At 38.2% G+C, this 21,866-nt stretch overlaps 1 protein-coding gene across 1 annotated transcript in view; it reads left to right on the forward strand.

Annotated features, from left to right (window-relative positions):
- Window positions 1-2,428: 2,428 nt before the first annotated feature.
- LOC121367458 (beta-1,3-galactosyltransferase 1-like) overlaps window positions 2,429-21,866 on the forward strand; it is a 30,445-nt gene continuing 11,007 nt past the window's right edge. Inside the window, exon 1 of the mRNA XM_041491638.1 lies at window positions 2,429-2,658. The gene's annotated coding sequence lies outside the window, so the exon portion shown is untranslated. The remainder of the gene's footprint in view (window positions 2,659-21,866) is intronic.

The raw sequence follows: 21,866 nt of genomic DNA on the forward strand, positions 1-21,866 counted from the left end.
ACAGAATCTACGTTATCCGATTCTCACTCCCAAGAGATGGGTGTGCCTCAAGGTAGCATCCTGTCAGTAACTTTATTTTCCGTGAAAATTAACAGCATCACCCAGTGTTTAAAACCTGGCGTTGATACCTCGTTATATGTCGACGATTTTCAGATTTGCTACAGGTCGTCCAGTATGAGTATCATTGAACGTCAGTTGCAGTTTTGTTTGAATAAACTTCAACAATGGGCAACTGACAATGGATTTCGATTCTCAAAGTCAAAAACAGTCTGTATGCATATCTGCCAGAAAAGAGGTCACCATTTAGATCCACAGCTGTTTCTGGATAAAACTCCGGTTCCAGTTGTGTAGGAGACCAAACTTCTGCTGGTTATTTTTGACAGGAGGCTATCTTTTGTTCCTCATTTACAGTATGTGAAAAAGAAGGGATTAAAGGCCCTCAATATCTTAAAAGTTATTGGCAAGACTGAATGGGGAGCAGATCTTTATTTCGGTCTAAACTTGATTATGGGTGCATTGTGTATGGGTCAGCACGTAAGTCTTACTTGCAAATGCTAGATCCTATACACAGCAGGGACTTAGGCTTTGTTTTTGTGCTTTCAAAACATCTCATGTGGAGAGCTTGTATGTCGATGCACACGAACCTAGTTTGGGTGCTAGACGTGCAAAGCTTTCTCTGCAGTATACTACAAAGATTAAATCAATGCCAAAACATCCTGCACACAATGCGGTGTTTGATAATAAATATATGATGCGAAACCGAATCCGATTCGAACATTTGGTCTTCGCATTAAGCAGTTTTTATTAGTTTCCAACATTGATTTAAGAGACATTTTGGAAAAGCATTCATATTTTATTTTGCCACCTTGGTGTATCAAACCACCAAAAATTGTATTCGATTTTGTGCATCTAAAGAAAGATCGCACAGATGCAGTTATTTATAAATATTTCATGGAAATCCAAGAGCGGTACTATGATTACATTTCTGTTTACACAGACGGATCACGGGATGGGAATTCTGTGGCTTGTGCTACAGTGTTTCCATCAGACGCAATAATTTCCATGAGATTGCCCGATTCAGCATCAATCTTTACTGCTGAAATTTGGGCAATCATTAAAGCCCTGGAACAGATTACGGATTCATGTGCATCCAAGTATATTATTTTCTCCAAGCTCTACAGTACATGAAATTGGAGCATCCCTTAGTTGGGATGGTGATACAAAAGTGTGTCATTTTATCAATTGCCAATGAAGATGTTATATTTTGTTGGGTACCCAGCCATGTTGGCATTAAGGGTAACGAAAAGGCAGATGTTGCTGCCAAGTCCGCTTTGAACTTGCCCCGTGTCCATGTTGGTGTCCCCTACAGTGATTTTAAATTTCATATTAACCTATTATCTTTTCGACTTGGCAACATGATTGGGACGGTGCGGTTGCGAATAAGCTTCATTCTGTCAAGGCAGTCTTGGGAGAGTGGCAGTCATCCTACAGGCGGTGCAGGAAGGATGAAGTAGTCTTATGCCGTGCCCGCATCGGCCATACATAATTGACGCATTCATTTATTTTAGAGAAGAACCCTCCTCCTCAATGTGAACACTGTCAGTGTACACTCGCTGTGCGGCACACTTTGGTGGAGTGTGATCATCTCAAGCCTATGAGAGATGATATATTTGGCAACAGAAATATTTTGGAATCGTTTAAATTCCATCCAATGTTAATTGTAAAGTTTTTAAAACACTTTTATTCTATACAAAATTTTAAGATATACTTAACTTGATTTTATATATTGTATTATACTTTTCCCCACAGCTCCTTACACTGTGGTTTTACATAAATATATATAAATAATATGTTCATATACTTACCATTTGTGACACCCAATAGCGGATATGTATTTTTGTGCTGGGGTGTCGTTAAACAAATATTTATTCAAAACATGCATTCTGTGTGTGTATGTCGCCGAATAATTATAAATAAATATTGGGACGGATTTACGAAGCCTATTTTTCTTAAACGCAGGTGTTTAAGCATTTACGTATGTAGTTACACACAATTTTGTTTTGTTTAACGACACCACTGGAGCACATTGATTAATTAATCATCGGCAATTGGATGTCAAACATTTGGTAATTCTGACAAGTTCTCATCAGATGAAACCCGCAACATTTTTCCTAATGCAGCAAGGAATCTTTTATATGCACCATCCCACAGACAGGATAGCACATACCACGGCCTTTGATATACCAGTCGTGGCGCACTGGCTGGAACGAGAAATGGGCCCACCGACGGGGATCGATCCCAAACCTACCGCGCATCAAGCGAGCGCTTTACAACTGGGCTACGTCCCGCCCCCTGTGGTTACACAGTTGCGTAACTAATAGTGGGGTTGCAAAACTCTCGGTAGAGACGAGCGAATGAACACGAATGGAGTTCACGTACGATTGGCTTTTATTGTTATCCAGTACTCTGGTTACATCCAGCGAACGACTGCAACCGACACCACCGCTTACAATCTGTCACGATCTAGTGAAATCCACGGGTGAAATCCTAGTACGTGTTATCCTCGTTGTAGTCTGTCGATGGCGTACTGGCAACAGGCGGAATGGATATGTAAAGTGTATACCACTTGACGCTAATGACAGTGCACGTAAAAATCACGTAAGTAGTCATTTGCGTTCACACAATGCAACTCACTCACTCACTCACTCACTCACTCTCTCTCTCTCTCTCTCTCTCTCTCTCTCTCTCTCTCTCTCTCTCTCTCTCTCTCTCTCTCTCTCTCTCTCTCTCTCTCTCTCTCTCTCTCATCGTGTCTCGTTAACTAATAATTTAATCCGATTGCTAATGATGGCTTCAGAAACAAGTACAATATTTGTAATGTCAACCGGCCACTGTGGTGTCGTGGTTAAGCCGTCGGACATAAGGCTGGTAGGTACTGGGTTCTCAGCCCAATACCGGCTCCCACCCTGAGCGAGATTTAACGACGCAATGGATAGGTGTAAGAACTTTCTCACTAACAACTAACCCACTGTCCTAGACAGACAGCCCAGATAACTGAGGTGTTTGTGTGCCCAGGACAGCGTGCTTGAACCTTGATTAGATATAAGCACGAAAATATGTTGACATGAAATGTCAGTACTGAAATAACAACAGTGCATGGATAACGTCTGCAATGTTCACTGACTGGCGTTTTGACTGTGACAAAAGAAAAAGAAAACCTACTGGTTGACATTTATCTCGGTCACCCATACGTTGAAGGACTGTCTAATATGATGACGTCCAAAAGAAACTTTACACGGCTTGAAATTGTATTACAGAAAACCAACAATGGGAATAGTGGGATACAGAGAGTATTAAACGAGTTCCCGTGAGAGACCGTTTATATTACCAGTGTGTTTTCAATCGTACATCATGAGCGGAAGCGAGTCGTCTACGATTAAAAACACACAAGTTGTAATATAAACGGGAACGAGTATAGTATTTTGTTTATTACACCGTAGATCAATGAACAAACATCGCACAGAATGATTTTCAAAATAAATAAACAAGACATAAAGATTAAAGACCGGTGAAAAGGACGTCACTTCATTTAGCTATTTATCAATGACATTTTGAATTCCTACCCCACAGATATATAAATGAAGTTTACACAAACACTATTATAAAGATATTTAAGACTAAAACAAATTATTAAAATATATACTTTGTTAAATGGAATCTGCTAACATTATAAGAATGGACAGGAAATTATCAGAGGTCGTGACCTCTCAAAAAGCATATTGCACAATGTGAAGAGACAAAACATATCAGATGGGTACCTCTTCCACCGCGGTGTAATAAATGAAGTGTCATGAAGTTCAACATGTTAATGTCACAATGTACTTCGTGATACATCCAAAGTGTTTGTAAGGTGCTTTCTGAAGTGGTTGTTTTCCATTAGCAACAATATTTATTAAATGTTATGTGTGTAAAGTTTCTTTTGGAGGTTGGTATATTTGTTATTAAACTGACCTAGCTACAGGACACAACATGGTGCAACCAATGGATATTGCTGAATGTGAAATGAAATTAATATAGATTAGATTAGATTAGATTAGATTCGATCTAGCTAACATAAAGGTTCGAATTACACAACACTTTACCTTTATGACACAAATTTTAACCCAATAGCCGATTATTTTTGTGCTGGGGTGCCGTTAAACAAACATTCATTCATTCAAATTGATTTTACGTTAAAGGAAACATGACACGAGATCATATTATAGCTCATTTTAAAAGAAAAATGATATAAAAATAATATACAAATAACTTTATAACAATAAAATACGTGTAGTTAACTTAAAATGAAGAAATTACGCTAATCAGTATCAAAGTACGATTTATGCATATTTCTTCGTGAGCGTTCGGAAAAAAAGGGAAGTGACGTCAGAGCCGCTGTACTCTTCCATTGATGTTAACTGTTTATATATGGAGTAAGGGGCTTACGATCTTTTCAGTCCAACAGTGCCGTACTGCGCAGCCTTTGGGTGTAAAAATAAACACTTTAAACGGTCGGGATTGTCTTTTTATGGTTTTCCAAAGGATTGTATCCGAAGAAAGACGCGTGTATTTTATCGCAAAAGAAAAGATTGGACACCAACACCGCATAGTACTTTGGTGTCAGCCTATTTACAGCCCGGAGCCCGAACGTTACCCGGAGACAAATACAGTACTCGGTTGCGAATGCCGAGGTGTACATTGTACATATTTGGCACAAAGATACACCTCAGCATGATGTATTTATATATGTTAAAACAAAAATGTAGAATTTTTTATTTATTTATTTTTTTGGAAAAAAAAAGATTTTTCATGTTAGGGCTGTAGGCCTACATAACAAAATCTGTATTCACCGTCCGAAGAAGGAAACGTCAATAAGTAATTAAATATGGCATATACAAACATGGGATTTGGCATGAGGATACATCTCAGTACGATGTATTTAAATATGTTTTTAAAAAACGTGTAGAAAACAATAATAATTTTAAATAATGTTTTTAATCTTCGGGCGGAATACGTCACAAAAACGTTCCTCATCGCCCGAAGCCCCAAAGCAACACGAAGTTCAATACAAAATAAACCACTACTGTCGGTGTCGAAATAACTATTATGTTTCATCCACGGGCTGACTTGAGAATCGGAGTGTCGTTTTAGTTAATTGGTCCTTTCTTTCCGTGGCCTGCACATGTGATTCCTGATTGGCAGGTGTATATTGCAGGGTATCGACCAGGTAAGTGATTACCACGGTCTAGACATACGTACAAAATACGTGCCAGTTTTTTTAAGATCACAGGGTATTGTGGCGTGACCTGTCGCGACTATAGAACAATGTTAATGGACATTATCAGCCGCCCTGCTTCATTACTGTAAATAATGCTGTAAAACCCTTGATTAAGTAGACTTTCCCATCTAAAATTACAAAACTGACCAATTACGTAGTACCAAAGAAAAGAAAATTATCACTTGGGTATCGTGAGTGGTCGTTTTTACTCTAACGCACCCAACCAATAGGCCTAATAATATGCTACTTTTGTTTATGAGAGAAAAATACTATAACCCCATTTCGTTCTATTGATGCAAATAGAAATATATTTAGTTTAAAAGTTGATTATACTCTCAAGTCATTTATGTTGTTTTACAAGCCAGGTTAATTAAAGTGAAGCGCCTTGTCGTAAATTAGAGCGTTTGTTTACACTGTGCATACAGATTTCATTATGTACAGCCCGAACATAAAAAATGCGATATTTTCTAAAAAAAAAAACCCACCCAAAAATGTTTGTCCTACATTTATATTTTTTACATATTTAAATACATCATATCGAGGTGTATCTTTATGCTAAATATGAACAGTATACACCTCGGTTTTAGCATCCGAGTTTTGGTTTTGTCTCCGGGTTACTTTCGGGCTCCGGGCTGGAAATTGGTCGACCGGTCTGGTCTGGCACCATCAGTTTCTCCACCCTCCGACTCGCTATCCGTTTTTTCTTCAGTATCACTGTTGTAAGTAAATGTGTGTCTTTCTTCATTTACTAACAGCTCATATTGATACGGCAAAACGTTTTGCGAACGAACACTCATTGTTTTGGTAAGCTGTGCAAGTCTTAGATTCTTTATGCGTGGTACGGACTAATGCTTTTAAGTGTAAGGCGTCAGATCAAGCGACGCGTCTCTGACGTCACGGACCTCGTGATTGCCCTGCTCATTAAAGATCGGCAATTTCCGCTAAGAGCTCGTATCTGGGGTTCTTTTATGGAGATATTTTAAGTAATTAATTTTTTATAATTTTTTTTTTTAGGTGATTCAATTTATAATTAATTGTACATGGTTGGTGCCAAATATGGTTTACGTGACATGTTTCCTTTAAGGTTGGTCCAAAATATAACTAAATTGTGTTGTAACTCTGCATTAGAATAAGTGAAGAGTAAAATTATGGGTGGTTCGTGTTACATACCTATGTTTTTGGTATTGCTTTATGATTACCGTATGTTTAGTAGGACGTTCTGACGGCTTCAAGTTAGAAGCGCCCAGTGAGCAGATCAACGCATCGTCAATTTTTCCTTTTGAGGGCGAAGGTTCTATTTAAAAATTAAATTGTTAACCAGTTCACAGCTTTCTTGCATTTTGAGTATTGCGATATCACATGACCAAGATGAGATGTGGAAATAAAAATGAAAGAAAATTTGTTTAGTATAACGACACACCTGGTGTACATTGATTTATCCAGTCTTCAGAAGAAACCCAATACATGTTTTGTGCTAGCAGCAAGGGATTTTTTAAGCACTCTTCCCAACGACAGGACAGCATATACCGTAGCCTTTGATACACCAGTCATGATGGTTGGTTGAGACGGTCAAAAACCCATCAGAAAATGTGGTCTCCGAAAGGATTCGATATTTCGACTAAAGCACTTCGGACGAGTGCTTTACCGACCGATTAAACCTCGTCCCTAAAATTATAAAATGGTGTACCCTAAGACGAAATTTAAAATAAAAACGTCTGATTATACTCGATATCGCAGTTAGAATTCTAGATATTGCAGATTTTATAATGCTATATATCACACCTTTTACAATAATCGATATAGCAGCTTTCAGAATGTTTAATATCGCACTTTTAGAATACTCAATATGGCCGTTTGTAGAATTCTCGATATCGCAGCTATTAGAATACCCAATATCGCAGTTTTTAGAATACTCGATATTGTAGCTTTCAGAAAACAACAACAAACCATGTTTCCGCTGATAGTTGTATACCACATCAGGTTTTGTAACATATGACATATGAGGACGGATACAGGTGTTTGGAGTGGCAAGTGTTTACTGGGGTGTTGATACTTCATCATATAACAGTGAAATATTGTGAGGATATGGGAATTTAACACATTACCAGTTAGTATTTACAAATAATATTAGCATTAATATTGATGTTCGTAAATAAAGATAATGCACCTTTAAAAGAGTCGGGGAAAACTCGTTTGATAATAAATATATGAAGTTATTTGATGCGAAACCGAATGCGATTCGAACATTTGGTCTTCGCATTAAGCAGTTTTTATCAGTTTCCAACATTGATTTAACAGACATTTTGGAAACGCCTTCATATTTTATTTTGCCACCTTGGTGTATCAAACCACCAAAAATTGTATTCGATCTTGTGCATCTAAAAAAAAGATCGCACAGATGCAGTTATTTATAAACAACATTTCATGGAAATCCAAGAGCGGTACTGTGATTACATTCCTGTTTACACAGATGGATCACAGGATGGGAATTCTGTGGCTTGTGCTACAGGGTTAATCTACAAACCTGTAACACACTTAGATCACGTTTTTATGAAATGGAGTGAAAAGCAGGTTTTATATCGATAAATACCATGGGAATCCCCATGTCCCAATTGCTTGAAATAATTTTGAAAGTTTGTATTCTGATGTCACCGGTAGATGTCGCTCGAAGCACAACAATGCCTACGTCACGACAAATTTCACAGACTTGGGGTGCGTTCTTTTCACCTCTCCTGGACATGTTCTAACTGTTCTGTCCTGGTTGTATCCCCTCTCCAGATATCGTAAGACGTAGCAAAATTATTGGTTTTAAGGGTTTGTAACGTTTTGTATTGAGACACTTGTCTGAACTTTATTGTTACTAAAAATGTTCACGAACTGTGAAGAAAAATCTCACAAATGAACAACAACAAATCGGATGTTGATTGCGCGACCCGTGCACGAGAAAACAAACCGAACCAAAATGATAACGGTCACGTGGTATACCAACGTCTGTGACATTGAAATGGAAATATCCCGTCTAAAAATAGATTAGACCTTGTCTGCTCAACGGTTTTTTCTCGGAGGCCCGTGCCATTTTATGAAATACGAAAAATGCATTTTGTGGTATTACAAAAACCAGGATTACCAAAAAACACTTCAGATGAATGGAAATGTATATTCTAAATAATAAACGGTAAGTAAAGTGCAATTTTATTTGTGAAAAAAATGGGTTTAAAGGGGCATTCCTGAGTTTGCTGCAATTTTTAAGGTATTATCGACAAACTGATACTTTTTAACGATTGTAATTACATATCAAATATATTTTTCTGCATAAAATATTAGTGGCTGTATATTAAACGTGTTTCTGATCGTTCTAATATTTGTACTAGGTTAAATTTCATTTTATTTCCTAAAATATATTTTTTCGTACGTACGAAATTATTTGAAGACAAAATCAAGTTTGGGCTTCTTACAAATATTAAGTCGACAAGAAAAACATTGAATATACAGACACTGATATTCTAAACAAGAAAATATATTTAATATGTAAGTTTAATCGTAGAAATATTTTATTAGTCGGAAACATCTTATAATGCAGCAAACTCGGGAATGTCCCTTTAATAGCGAAAAACAATGCCGTAATGGTTAACAACTAGCCGTAACTAGGGTGTGTCCCTTTAAGTAATAATTAGCCAACCTTTGGACGACAATACATGCAACAGTACACTGGGGGTTTTTTTACGCTATATATTAAAACTGAAATTCCACTTTGCGAACCAGTCAAAATAATTTGCACACGTGCCAAATAATAATAATAATAATAATAATAATAATAATAAATGGTGAGTTCATGTTCCGACTGTTTATTATTTTTATTTCAGCGTATTCGCGGTTATTTTCGTCATGAAATAATATATTTTTTATTATTTGCCATGTATATAGCCGGCCCTCATTTGCCAAGTCTCTATACATTGCGATCGTTTATATATAAAATCCACAAATACATTATACGGTTGTCATATATATAGCCTCATCACTACGAGTCTGTTTTTCCTTATTTTTATGACTTTTTACAAGAAGACTTACAAATTTTAAAAACGAAGCGTGTCGTGGAATTCCCTCGATCGTAGTTGGTCATACAGTAACTAAGTTTGGTATTCCAAATGAATGTAATTTCCATTTATAATGCATATATAGAGAAACAGGGCCCACTAAATCCGTGATTTAGCTCCTTTAAGATATAACGCCCTATTTACACCATACACATATGACGTAGTAAAACATTAGCCTGTATTCACGAGTACAGTGTTTCGGATGTCCACGAATTTTTCTAATCTACTTGGGTTTTATCCAACATTGTCAGGGGCCGGACGTAGCCCAGTGGTAAAGCGCCCGCTCGATGCGCAGTCGGTCTGGGAGCGATCCCCGTCGGTGGACCTATTGGGTTATTTCTTGTTCCAGCCACGACTGGTATATCAAATGCCGTGTTATGTACTACCCTGTCTGTGGGATGGTGCATATAAAAGATCCCTTGCTACTAATCGAAAGAGTAGCCTATGAAGTGGCGACAGCGGGTTTCCTCTCTAAATATCTGTGTGGTCCTTAACCATATGTCTAACGCCATATAACCGTAAATAAAATGTGTTGAGTGCGTCGTTAAATAAAACATTTCCTTCCTTATCCACTGTTGCAGACGACATAGTGGGACGTTTATCCACTGTTGCAGACGACATAGTGGGTCGTTTATCCACTGTTGCAGACGACATAGTGGGACGTTTATCCAACGGCAAACTATGGAATGTGTTTCGGTGTGTTGATAAACAGACCTGAACGTTCTTTACTAAGATGTCTGTGGTCAAAATGTATGTTCGGGTTAATGATATTAACATTAATATTTCTGGTTCCCCTACGTTTTTTTTAAAGAATATATTAATATATCGGTCAAACAATCGTTTGTCAGTTTCGGTCGATCATTCGCCTCGATAGTCGGGTTGGGTTTATTTATAAATTACTAAATTATACGGGATTTACGGAATATTATTGGGATAACTTGTAGAGACCAAACTGACAATCTTAATCATCAAATAATTAATAAAGTTTAAAGAGTATTATTTTCGGCATTTATTATTAATATAATTTAGGGAGATAGTTAGCACCTATTGCACAGAAAAGGTGTATTCCCGAGGTATTGTAGTGTTTATGCTTAAATGTATACAGAGAGATATAGAGATAAGAGTGCCTATGTAGTAGATATAGGTTTATGTAAACTGAACAAAGTATTTAAAGGGACATTCCTGAGTTTACTGCACTTTTTAAGATGTTATCGACTAACAGACTTTTTAACGATTGAAATTATATATCAAATATATTTGTCTGCATAAAATAATAGTGGCTGTGTATTACACGTGTTTCTAGTCGTTCTATATTTGTACTAGGAAATTTATCTTATTTCCTAAAATATTGTTTTTGTCATACGTACGAAATTATTTGAAGACAAAATCCACTTTGGGCTTCTTACAAATATTAAGTCGACCAGAAATACACTGAATATACAGACACTGATATTCTAAACAAGAAAATATATTTAATATGCAAGTTTAATAGTAGAAATATTTTATTATTCGGAAACATCTTACAATGCAGCAAACTCAGGAATGTCCCTTTAAAGTGTGTATTCTTCACAATATTCGTGTATTCGGTCCACAACCGACAATATATATATATATATATATATATATATATATATATATATATATATATATATATATATATATTATAACGTAGGAGACTTCGTATATTAGTAATAATTATACTACTTACCTGGCCCAGGTGAATAAGACTCAGTTTTTAAGGTATTTGAAAAACTGTGATATGCGATAACCTGAAAGTAACCTATTCCTATTTATTTAATTACTCATTTGAATTATATGACTAACTGAATCAGTAAACATACACTTCATCTGTGTATTTGTTTTAAGGTTGTTAAATCAATATTCTTGAATTTTAATCTTGTCGGTGATCTTTTGCCTTCATTTAGAAGGACACCCTCTAATTCAGGGTCGTCACAATATCACATAGCGGAATAACTATTTGTTTAACGAAAGTTCAGAACATTTTTTAACCTGCGGCTAACATAATATATTGAGAATAACTGGTCACCGTCTTCTAAGACTGGCTTTATCTTTAGCTTGAGTAACGTATAGCCCTACCCTTGGTTTATATGTTGTAGGGGTTAAAGTACATAAAGATTACCTCATCTAATGAGACGGATATACCCTACTTAGGCTACGTCGAATTACCCCTTACAGTGGCGGATCTAGAGCTGTAATGAGCGGGGGGGGGGGGGGTCTGAAATTGCAAGGCACGAAGTGTCTTGACCGAGGGAGCGAAGCGCCTGAGCCTCTAGGGGGGTCCGGGGGCATCCCCCCCCACCCCCCACCCCCCGTAAAATTTTCATATATAAAGGGTGAAAAACGCTATTTCCTCGCAAATTGTGTTGACGTTTTGGAGAAAACTTGTAATAGCGCACGAGTCTGTCTGCAGTATCCATCATGTTTCGTGCTTCTTGAACTGACATTGCTTTAACAACAGCAAGATTCAGGCGATGATTTGCACAGTGTGTGTAAATGGCTTTTGGGTTTTGTTCCATGATTCTCGCTGCTGTCCCTTTCTGAGATCCAGCCATATTCCCAGCACCATCGTATGTTTGCCCTCGGCATTGTGACAATGATAGTTTCCAATCGTTGTTAATTTTGCCTACAATTATTTCAGCTAATGCCTCACCAGTAGTTGAATGGCACTGTACAAATTCCATAAATTGTTCACGAATGTCATCGTTTTTGTCACAGAAACGCAAGACCAACGTTAGCTGCTCATGATTGGCCAGATCTGTTGCTTCGTCTGTAGATAGACCGGCCTCGGTGGCGTCGTGGCAGGCCATCGGTCTACAGGCTGGTAGGTACTGGGTTCGGATCCCAGTCGAGGCATGGGATTTTTAATCGAGATACCGACTCCAAACCCTGAGTGAGTGCTCCGCAAGGCTCAATGTGTAGGTGTAAACCACTTGCACCGACCAGTAATCCATAACTGGTTCAACAAAGGCCATGGTTTGTGCTATCCTGGCTGTGGGAAGCGCAAATAAAAGATCCCTTGCTGCTAATCGGAAGAGTAGCCCATGTAGTGGCGACAGCAGGTTTCCTCTCAACATCTGTGTGGTCCTTAACCATATGTCTGACGCCATATAACCGTAAATAAAAATGTGTTGAGTGCGTCTGCAGATATTGAATAAAATCCAGCATCTCTCACGTCGGACAATATACGTTCACGTATGTAGTTAACACACAGAGTGATTAATTCATTTTGTATCGTTTTTGATCTGTAATTGCAATGTGATGAAGAAGTGGAAAAGTGCTTCCCAAGAATGGTGTCGTCTGCATCAACACGAAACTCGAGGAGTGCTTGAAAATTGCCTGAATTGTGGCCAACCTCATTCAAATGCCTGCCATCATCCCGGTGTCCTCTAAGTGGGATATTTTGCTTTCCACAAAACAGCACTGTTTTCACGATGGACTAAGTTTTTTCTGTTTTCTAGTACTCGTTCTTGGAGAGCCTTGTTCAGTTGCTTGTGCACTGATACCTGAATGCCAGACATGACTTTCTTGAACTCCATTGCTGCCTCAAAGGACTGCTTGTGGTATTGGTCACCGCGGCCAGTCTTTCCGTCAAATTGACTGCCTAGAACTGTAGAGGCTTTATTGTAGTTACTTGTGTATGGTCGTGTGACAAGCAGACTTTGATACTTGGTTTGACCAAACAGTGAACAATAAATGCACACAGAGGAATAACTATTTGTTTAACGAAAGTTCAGAACATTCTTTAAACTGCGGCTAACATAATATATTGAGAATAACTGGTCACCGTCTTCTAAGACTGGCTTTATCTTTAGCTCGAGTAACGTATAGCCCTACCCTTGGTTTATATGTTGTAGGGGTTAAAGTACATAAAGATATAAAGATTACCTCATCTAATGAGTCGGATATACACTACTTAGGCTACGTCGAATTACCCCTTACAGTGGTGGATCTAGAGCTGTAATGAGAGGGTGTGTGTGTCTGAAATTGCAAGGCACTTCGTGCCTTGACCGAGGGAGCGAAGCGCCTGAGCCTCTAGGGGGGTCCGGGGGCATCCCCCCCCCCTCCCCCCCGTAAAATTTTCAAATATAAAGGGTAAAAAACGCTATTTCTTCGCATCTGAGTAAAAAAAAGAAAACATTTTGAAGTTGATTTTGGACAATTGTTAGGTGTTTGTTCATGTGTTAGAACAATTTTAATTTTTTAAATCTTTTCAAATTCTGGAATAAGTCGTTATTTTTGGGGCGCCCGCATGTGTCTTCAATGGACATAAAACCGTTCGCAGAAGGCTACGTTCATTTAATAAACTATTATATTATATGTTTCAATCATTTTGTAATTGTTCAGAGGAAAATCCGACAAAGGCAAATTGCTTAAAGGGACACACCCTAGTTACGGCTAGTTGTTAACCATTACGGCGTTGTTTTTCGCTATTAAACCCTTTTTTTCACAAATAAAATTGCACTTTACTTACCGTTTATTATTTAGAATATACATTTCCATTCACCTGAAGTGGGGTTTTTTTTTGGTAATCCTGGTGTTTGTAATACCACAAAATGCATTTTTCGTATTTCTGAAAAACGGACGCACGTTTGAGAAAAAAACGTTGAGCAGACAAGGTCTAATCTATTTTTAGACGGGATATTTCATTTCAATGTCACAGACGTTGGTATACCACGTGACCGTTATCATTTTGGTTCGGTTTGTTTTCTCGTGCACGGGTCGCGCAATCAACATCCGATTTGTTGTTGTTCATTTGTGAGATTTTTCTTCACAGTTCGTGAACATTTTCAGTAACAATAAAGTTCAGACAAGTAAGTATCTCAATACAAAACGTTACAAACTCTTAAAACCAATAATTTTGCTACGTCCTACGATATCTGGAGAGGGGATACAACCAGGACAGAACAGTTAGAACATGTCCAGGAGAGGTGAAAAGAACGCACCCCAAGTCTGTGAAATTTGTCGTGACGTAGGCATTGTTGTGCTTCGAGCGACATCTACCGGTGACATCAGAATACAAACTTTCAAAATTATTTCAAGCAATTGGGACATGGGGATTCCCATGGTATTTATAAGAATTGTTTCTAATTTTTTAGGAATTTATCGATGTATAAAAGTCACAAATGGTATAAAATCGCGTAGCGTAGCGAAGCGATTTTATACTACATTTGTGAGTTTTATACATCGATAAATTCCTAAAAAAATTAGAAACAATTCTTATAATTACAAACTGTACAAGAAGTGTACCTTAAAACACTCAAAAATAATTTCTTTCGTTCTTACCGTCAACCATTTTCTGTAAATAAGCGTAGGAATACATGTATACATACTATTGGTAATTGTCCGTCTAAAAATAAAAATAAGTATTGAATCAACAAAACCAGTGTATATATCTTTATTTTAACTTATATATATATATATTCACAATACAACTGTTCTTTCGTAATTTTATCATCAAGTCAAAACTGAAAGTAATAAATCATTTATTAATTAGAACTATTTTTTCACTTAAACACGTACAAATTTAGCTCTATATTGTACGACAGTACCAATCGGCGCTCTTTTCTTTCATAATAAATGAATAATTAAGAAAACAATTCTTATATAGTCCTTAATTTAATTGAACATGAAAGGAAATAGGAAACGAAATATTACAACAACGTATAACTTCTTTTTAAAAAATTAAACAATTTCATGTGCAGATTTGTCTTGTGTTTTTCTATCGCAAAGTGACCTTGATATTAACTTTTGTTTACGTGTAGTGACTGTTGGTGTTGTGCGGTTATTTCTAATGCATGTTTATTGAAATTTGACAGTTATTGAAAGTGCTGTTGGACAAGAAGCCGTGTGATAAGGAAGAGAATTGTGCTGACATGGATGTGCTATTCGATTGTGTGTTTTCAATAGTTACAGAAGGAATTTCATCTGGCGCACGGCCCAATGCGGCGGGAATTTCTTCACATTTACATAATGTCAAATTAGCACCATGTGCGTTTTGTGCAAGCGTGTCGCTAATGTGTCGTTTTTGTTCCGACGAGAATTCTCTACTGTAACTGCGGACACTTGCTTCGTTTTTATGGCCGGACATTATCATTATGTGTCGAAGTTCTATTCCAGCATCGCTTAGCATTTGAATGGCAGTTGCCCTAAGACAATGCCCTGTGTATATTGCACTGCAATTGCATCGTTTTGACAGCTTTGGCATGAAATTTGAAAACATTGTTTTACTGATTGGTTTGGTGGTATACCAGATATCGTTTACAATGGATTTTTGGGGCCTATTGAACAGTGCTGTGGATTCTGGATGAAGGTGGCTCAAAAATTTTCTTATAGCAGCAATAGGGCAATTTTTATCCGCAGAGGCATAAATTCTTTTATCAGAAAATGCTTCGCAGTTTTGTAACCCACCCTGGACGTTTTTTTGTTGTGTTTCGTGGGACAATTTTACATATTCTCTGTTTGAATCGTCAACGCAAAATTCAAGTGACTGCACATTTAATTGGTGATGGAACTCAATACCCCGCGTTACAAAATGTATTGCCAAAGTATACCACACTTTGTACATTAGAATTTCGGCATCATCATCAGCAGTGAGGTAAGAATTTATTTTGGTCAAATCCCCTGACTGGATTATATTTTGTGCATTGTTGGGCGGGACGCTCCAGACTTTACCATAAATTTTAATTTTGAATCTAATAGGTAATTTGCATTTTTAAATTGTTTATCTTTGACAATGTCAATATCTCTATTCAGGTCCCTCAGTCTTCGGTTTAAAGCAGCGCGGATACATTTCAACGAATTTTTGTGATACTCCATTGCTTGTTTTTCTGGCAAACTTTTCTTTCGTTCTTCTACATGCTGTGGCGTTGCCTCGGCATAAAACTGCTTGAGATAACCAGCTAGTCTTGTCGAAACAACGGCAGACAAATCTAAAATAGGCCTTCCACTTTCAATGCACCATGCTTTAAAAAAAAATTAAACTCAGGACTAAACTGGTACTCACAATATTTTATTAGTTTTTTGTTTGGTTTTTTTGTTTGTTTGTCTTTTGTTTATTTGCTTGGGTTTTTAATGTATTGCGTCCCCAATTTATTATTATTATTATACTGACTAATGCTTTACATTTGTTTATTTTATCTTAGTACCTTAAAAAAGCTTCACACCCCATCTTGTATTTCTTTTTGTGGATTCACTTTGTCCATGGCTTTCTAAATTTTTCAGTTCATCGGTTGTCATTTTTTAGGGAATTCTGTACCTACAAATATATGTGAAAATCGATCTTTTGTTTTTTAAAGGAAAACAAAACATAATTATAATTTTCACTAGGTCTTTTAAATACTATTAGGAATGGGTGATGGAGGGGTGGTTAATTTTTATAATGAAAAAAGATTTTTTTCTTTTTTTCTTACCGGTTTCTTCTAAATCTTCAGTTTTCATTTGTGCAATAATTACATCCATTTCCGGATCGATGTCCATTGTATTGCTTTCTGGTTGAAATGGTGATTTATTTATAGAAAAATTTCCGTATGACAAGGGCTCTTGCCTATCCATTGTTTTGTCAGACGACAACAGCAGACTTAATGGTTTGGGTTTTTTTTTTTACAAAATAAAAACAAATAATTACAAACTTTCTGATAAAAAAAATATTGTAATTTTTTTCTTTTTATAACATGAATATCTCATCCAGTTTACCTTATTTTTTTAATCGAGAAAAAAGGTCACTTCCTTGTTCTATTTTTAAAACGATCACCGAACTGGGTCATTGGGATTCTCGCCCATCCAGCTAAAAATAGTTCCAATCGATCTTGGTCTTCCGTGATGACGTATTTTTATGAGGTTTATCGAAGGATAACGCTTGGTTTTTTAGTGACGTCAGCCAATCAGAATACAGTAAATCGTATAAATTCGGAAACTTTGTAATTATATCGATATAAAACCTGCTTTTTCACTCCATTTGATAAAAACGTGATCTAAGTGTGTTACAGGTTTGTAGATTAACCAAATTATAATTTATTTTCGCTGGATGGAACTAGGGTGTGCGGCTTTAATGTATTATTAACTCTAGTGTGTCGAGTTGGGTAGCATACGTCACTACGCTCGCCATATATAAATCACTGTACTGCTTGATGCAACTACCGGCCTCCGTGGTGTATACGACGCAGACTACAGTCTGGTAGGAACAGTGTTCGAATCCCGCTCGTGGATTTCACTTTCTGACTCCCAACCCAGAGTGAGTGCTCCGCCAGGCTCATTGAGTAGGTGCAACCGATTTTTAATCCAGGGAATGATGCTCTACATAAGCGAGTGCTCCACAAGGCTCAATTGGTAGGTGTAACCATTTACACTGACCAGGGTCCCACTACTTGTTTAATAAAGGCTGTGGTATGTGCGTTTCTGTCTTTGGGAATGTGCATATAAAAGATCCCTTGCTGCTTCGAAAATAAGCAGGTTTATCACTCACGAATGGGAGAATGACTGCCAAATTTCACTGGAGGATGTCTATGAGCTGCATGCGGCGGGGATGTAGCCGAGCAAACTGATTAATGATTTCATCAATGTCCACCTCACAACCATAATGGATGTGCATCATAGCAAGCTCATTTATGCAATCCTCTGTCATTGTGCTTCGCATGTATGTCTCAAGGCGACGAAGGGCACTGATTGTTCTCTCACATACAGACCAATTTTAAACAAGTGTGGATGTTGGGGGGAAATGCTCTATCTGCAGATTTAAGGGACGCCGCTGCATTTTGGGGAACAACACTGTCTGCTTCCGATTCCCAACGAGCCAGCCAGCAGTGAAGTTCTGCATCCAAATTCTGTGGGCTAGGGAGGTCGTGTGTATATTCGGCAGCAAACGCGTTAACATTATCAATTACTTCGGCATTTGGTCAAACCTTGATTACAGCGGGAACACGATGTAATGCATTTGTGATTAATAGCTGGGGAGCACCAAACCGGTCGTGCAGGCCCATTAACAGCTGATCGATTACTGGAATTGTCAGATTCCAGACTCTGTGAAGACATTAAATGCATCGTGGCGAGTCACCCATCGGGTCCTGCATAATTCTTTTAACTTCTTCCTTGCTATCTCGTTTGCACCGATGTTGTCGATCCACTTCTCCAAATTGTGTTGACGTTTTGGAGAAAACTTGTAATAGCGCACGAGTCTGTCTGCAGTATCCATCATGTTTCGTGCTTCTTGAACTGACATTGCTTTAACAACAGCAAGATTCAGGCGATGATTTGCACAGTGTGTGTAAATGGCTTTTGGGTTTTGTTCCATGATTCTCGCTGCTGTCCCTTTCTGAGATCCAGCCATATTCCTAGCACCATCGTATGTTTGCCCTCGGCATTGTGACAATGATAGTTTCCAATCGTTGTTAATTTTGCCTACAAGTATTTCAGCTAATGCCTCACCAGTAGTTGAATGGCACTGTACAAATTCCATAAATTGTTCACGAATGTCATCGTTTTTGTCACAGAAACGCAAGACCAACGTTAGCTGCTCATGATTGGCCAGATCTGTTGCTTCGTCTGTAGATAGACCGGCGTCGTGGCAGGCCATCGGTCTACAGGCTGGTAGGTACTGGGTTCGGATCCCAGTCGAGGCATGGGATTTTTAATCGAGATACCGACTCCAAACCCTGAGTGAGTGCTCCGCAAGGCTCAATGGGTAGGTGTAAACCACTTGCACCGACCAGTGATCCATAACTGGTTCAACAAAGGCCATGGTTTGTGCTATCCTGGCTGTGGGAAGCGCAAATAAAAGATCCCTTGCTGCTAATCGGAAGAGTAGCCCATGTAGTGGCGACAGCGGGTTTCCTCTCAAAATCGACCGGCCTCGGTGGCGTCATGGCAGGCCATCGGTCTACAGGCTGGTAGGTACTGGGTTCGGATCCCAGTCGAGGCATGGGATTTTTAATCCAGATACCGACTCCAAACCCTGAGTGAGTGCTCCGCAAGGCTCAATGGGTAGGTGTAAACCACTTGCACCGACCAGTGATCCATAACTGGTTCAACAAAGGCCATGGTTTGTGCTATCCTGCCTGTGGGAAGCGCAAATAAAAGATCCCTTGCTGCCTGTCGTAAAGAAGAGTAGCCTATGTGGCGACAGCGGGTTTCCTTTAAAAACAGTGTCAGAATGACCATATGTTTGACGTCCAATAGCCGATGATAAGATTAAAAATCAATGTGCTCTAGTGGCGTCGTTAAATAAAACAAACTTTTCCTCTCAAAATCTGTGTGGTCCTTAACCATATGTCTGACGCCATATAACCGTAAATAAAAATGTGTTGAGTGTGTCTGCAGATATTGAATAAAATCCAGCATCTCTCACGTCGGATAATATACGTTCACGTATGTAGTTAACACACAGAGTGATTAATTCATTTTGTATCGTTTTTGATCTGTAATTGCAATGTGATGAAGAAGTGGAAAAGTGCTTCCCAAGAATGGTGTCGTCTGCATCAACACGAAACTCGAGGAGTGCTTGAAAATTGCCTGAATTGTGGCCAACCTCATTCAAATGCCTGCCATCATCCCGGTGTCCTCTAAGTGGGATATTTTGCTTTCCACAAAACAGCACTGTTTTCACGATGGACTAACTTTTTTTCTGTTTTCTAGTACTCGTTCTTGGAGAGCCTTGTTCAGTTGCTCGTGCACTGATACCTGAATGCCAGACGTGACTTTCTTGAACTCCATTGCTGCCTCAAAGGACTGCTTGTGGTATTGGTCACCGCGGCCAGTCTTTCCGTCAAAGTGACTGCCTAGAACTGTAGAGGCTTTATTGTAGTTACTTGTGTATGGTCGTGTGACAAGCAGATTTTGATACTTGGTTTGACCAAACAGTGAACAATAAATGCACATACCACCTTGAGCAACATCAGAATATACCACACCAGGATACCTCTTGAGCCACGATAGTTGGAATGTACGATTTTGTCCATGTTTCTTTTCTATTGGAAAGACTGTTTTTATCAGGTGTTACGTGTTTGGTTAGCAGCTGATATTTCTCTTCGTCTGTGATTAGTGTTTTCGTCAGAAAATCACCAATATCAAGCGATTTACCAGTAGCTTGTTCATCTGAAATATAAAACATATGTATGAATATGCATGTAAATTGTTTGTGAGCGTGTCTAAATTATCGACACCAAGAAAATAATATGTGTGTGTGTGTGTGTGTGTCTATATAGTGTAATAAACATGTCAATCTCCACTAAGAAGAATCGAGCCAGGACTCTCCATGTGGGAGCCAAATGATCTTGCAACTGAGAATCGAATGAGAACTGATATCAGATTCCAATGATCTACCAACTGAGCTAGTATATAAAAGGGAAATTCCCAATACCTGAAACCTGCAAGAGTACTTTATAACATCACTGACACAATAAAATAGTGCCAAAATCAAACGTGTGCATTTTTATAGCAAACAGTTATTGATTAATTTATCTACCATTTATTTATTTTGTTACAGAGAAAAATATGCACGTGTACGACACAAAACAATCATTGAAATTATGGCATGTATGTGTTTTTATAGGATTCCATGGGACATTGTCCTATTCACGACACATACTATACATTCCAGCCCCGTAGGAACGATTTTTAAAGTAGGAGGGCGAAAGAGGCTACGGTTATTTGTGTACATTTCAGAAGAAAAGGTATAGTTTTGCCTGAAAAGGGGGGGGGGGGGGGGGTATGCCAGATTGCCCTTTGGTGTCACTGGGGCAGCAGCAACTTTAATGCATTTAATAGACAACATATTTGGAGATCAAAACGTCTAGACCCTGATAGTATTCATGGATGCTGTCTTACTTTTTGGCCCAAGAGGAGACATTGGCACGACTGGATATGGTACTTTCTCGCCTGTCAAATTACACCAAAGTTCTATAGATGGAATCCTACCTGATCCAAAAAAGATAACGACTGGCGAAATGGACGACTCCCAAAACGGAGATACAACTACGAGGGCTTACGGCTAGCAGGATAGTAGGCGGTTTATTCAGGACTTTGTTAAAAATTTAAATTAACCATAGTTTGACACCCAAAAGCCGATGTATTTTTCGTGCAGGGATGTCGTTAAATATTCATTCATTCATTGTTAAAAATTGCCGCGCCACTTCATGCACTTCTTTAAACGAATGGTCGAACAAGGCTTTTGGACTGGTATGCATATTGAACGATATATAATGCACATTATTGCTTAATATCAACAAGTATAATATTATATTTAAATAATAAAACGGTTAAATGTGACGGCTATTGTATATAACGGACGCAGCCATTTTGTATACGCCCTCTGGCGAGCCGGTGGTTACCTAATATTAACGCGTCACGTCAAGAATTAAGTCTTCTAACTGAAGAAACAAACGTACCTGATTTTTACGGATGCACCGTAATGTTCTGTAATAATACCATCCCAGTAAGCCAGC

This window comes from Gigantopelta aegis, chromosome 3 (genome assembly GCF_016097555.1).
Source record: "Gigantopelta aegis isolate Gae_Host chromosome 3, Gae_host_genome, whole genome shotgun sequence".
Classification (NCBI taxonomy): domain Eukaryota; kingdom Metazoa; phylum Mollusca; class Gastropoda; order Neomphalida; family Peltospiridae; genus Gigantopelta; species Gigantopelta aegis.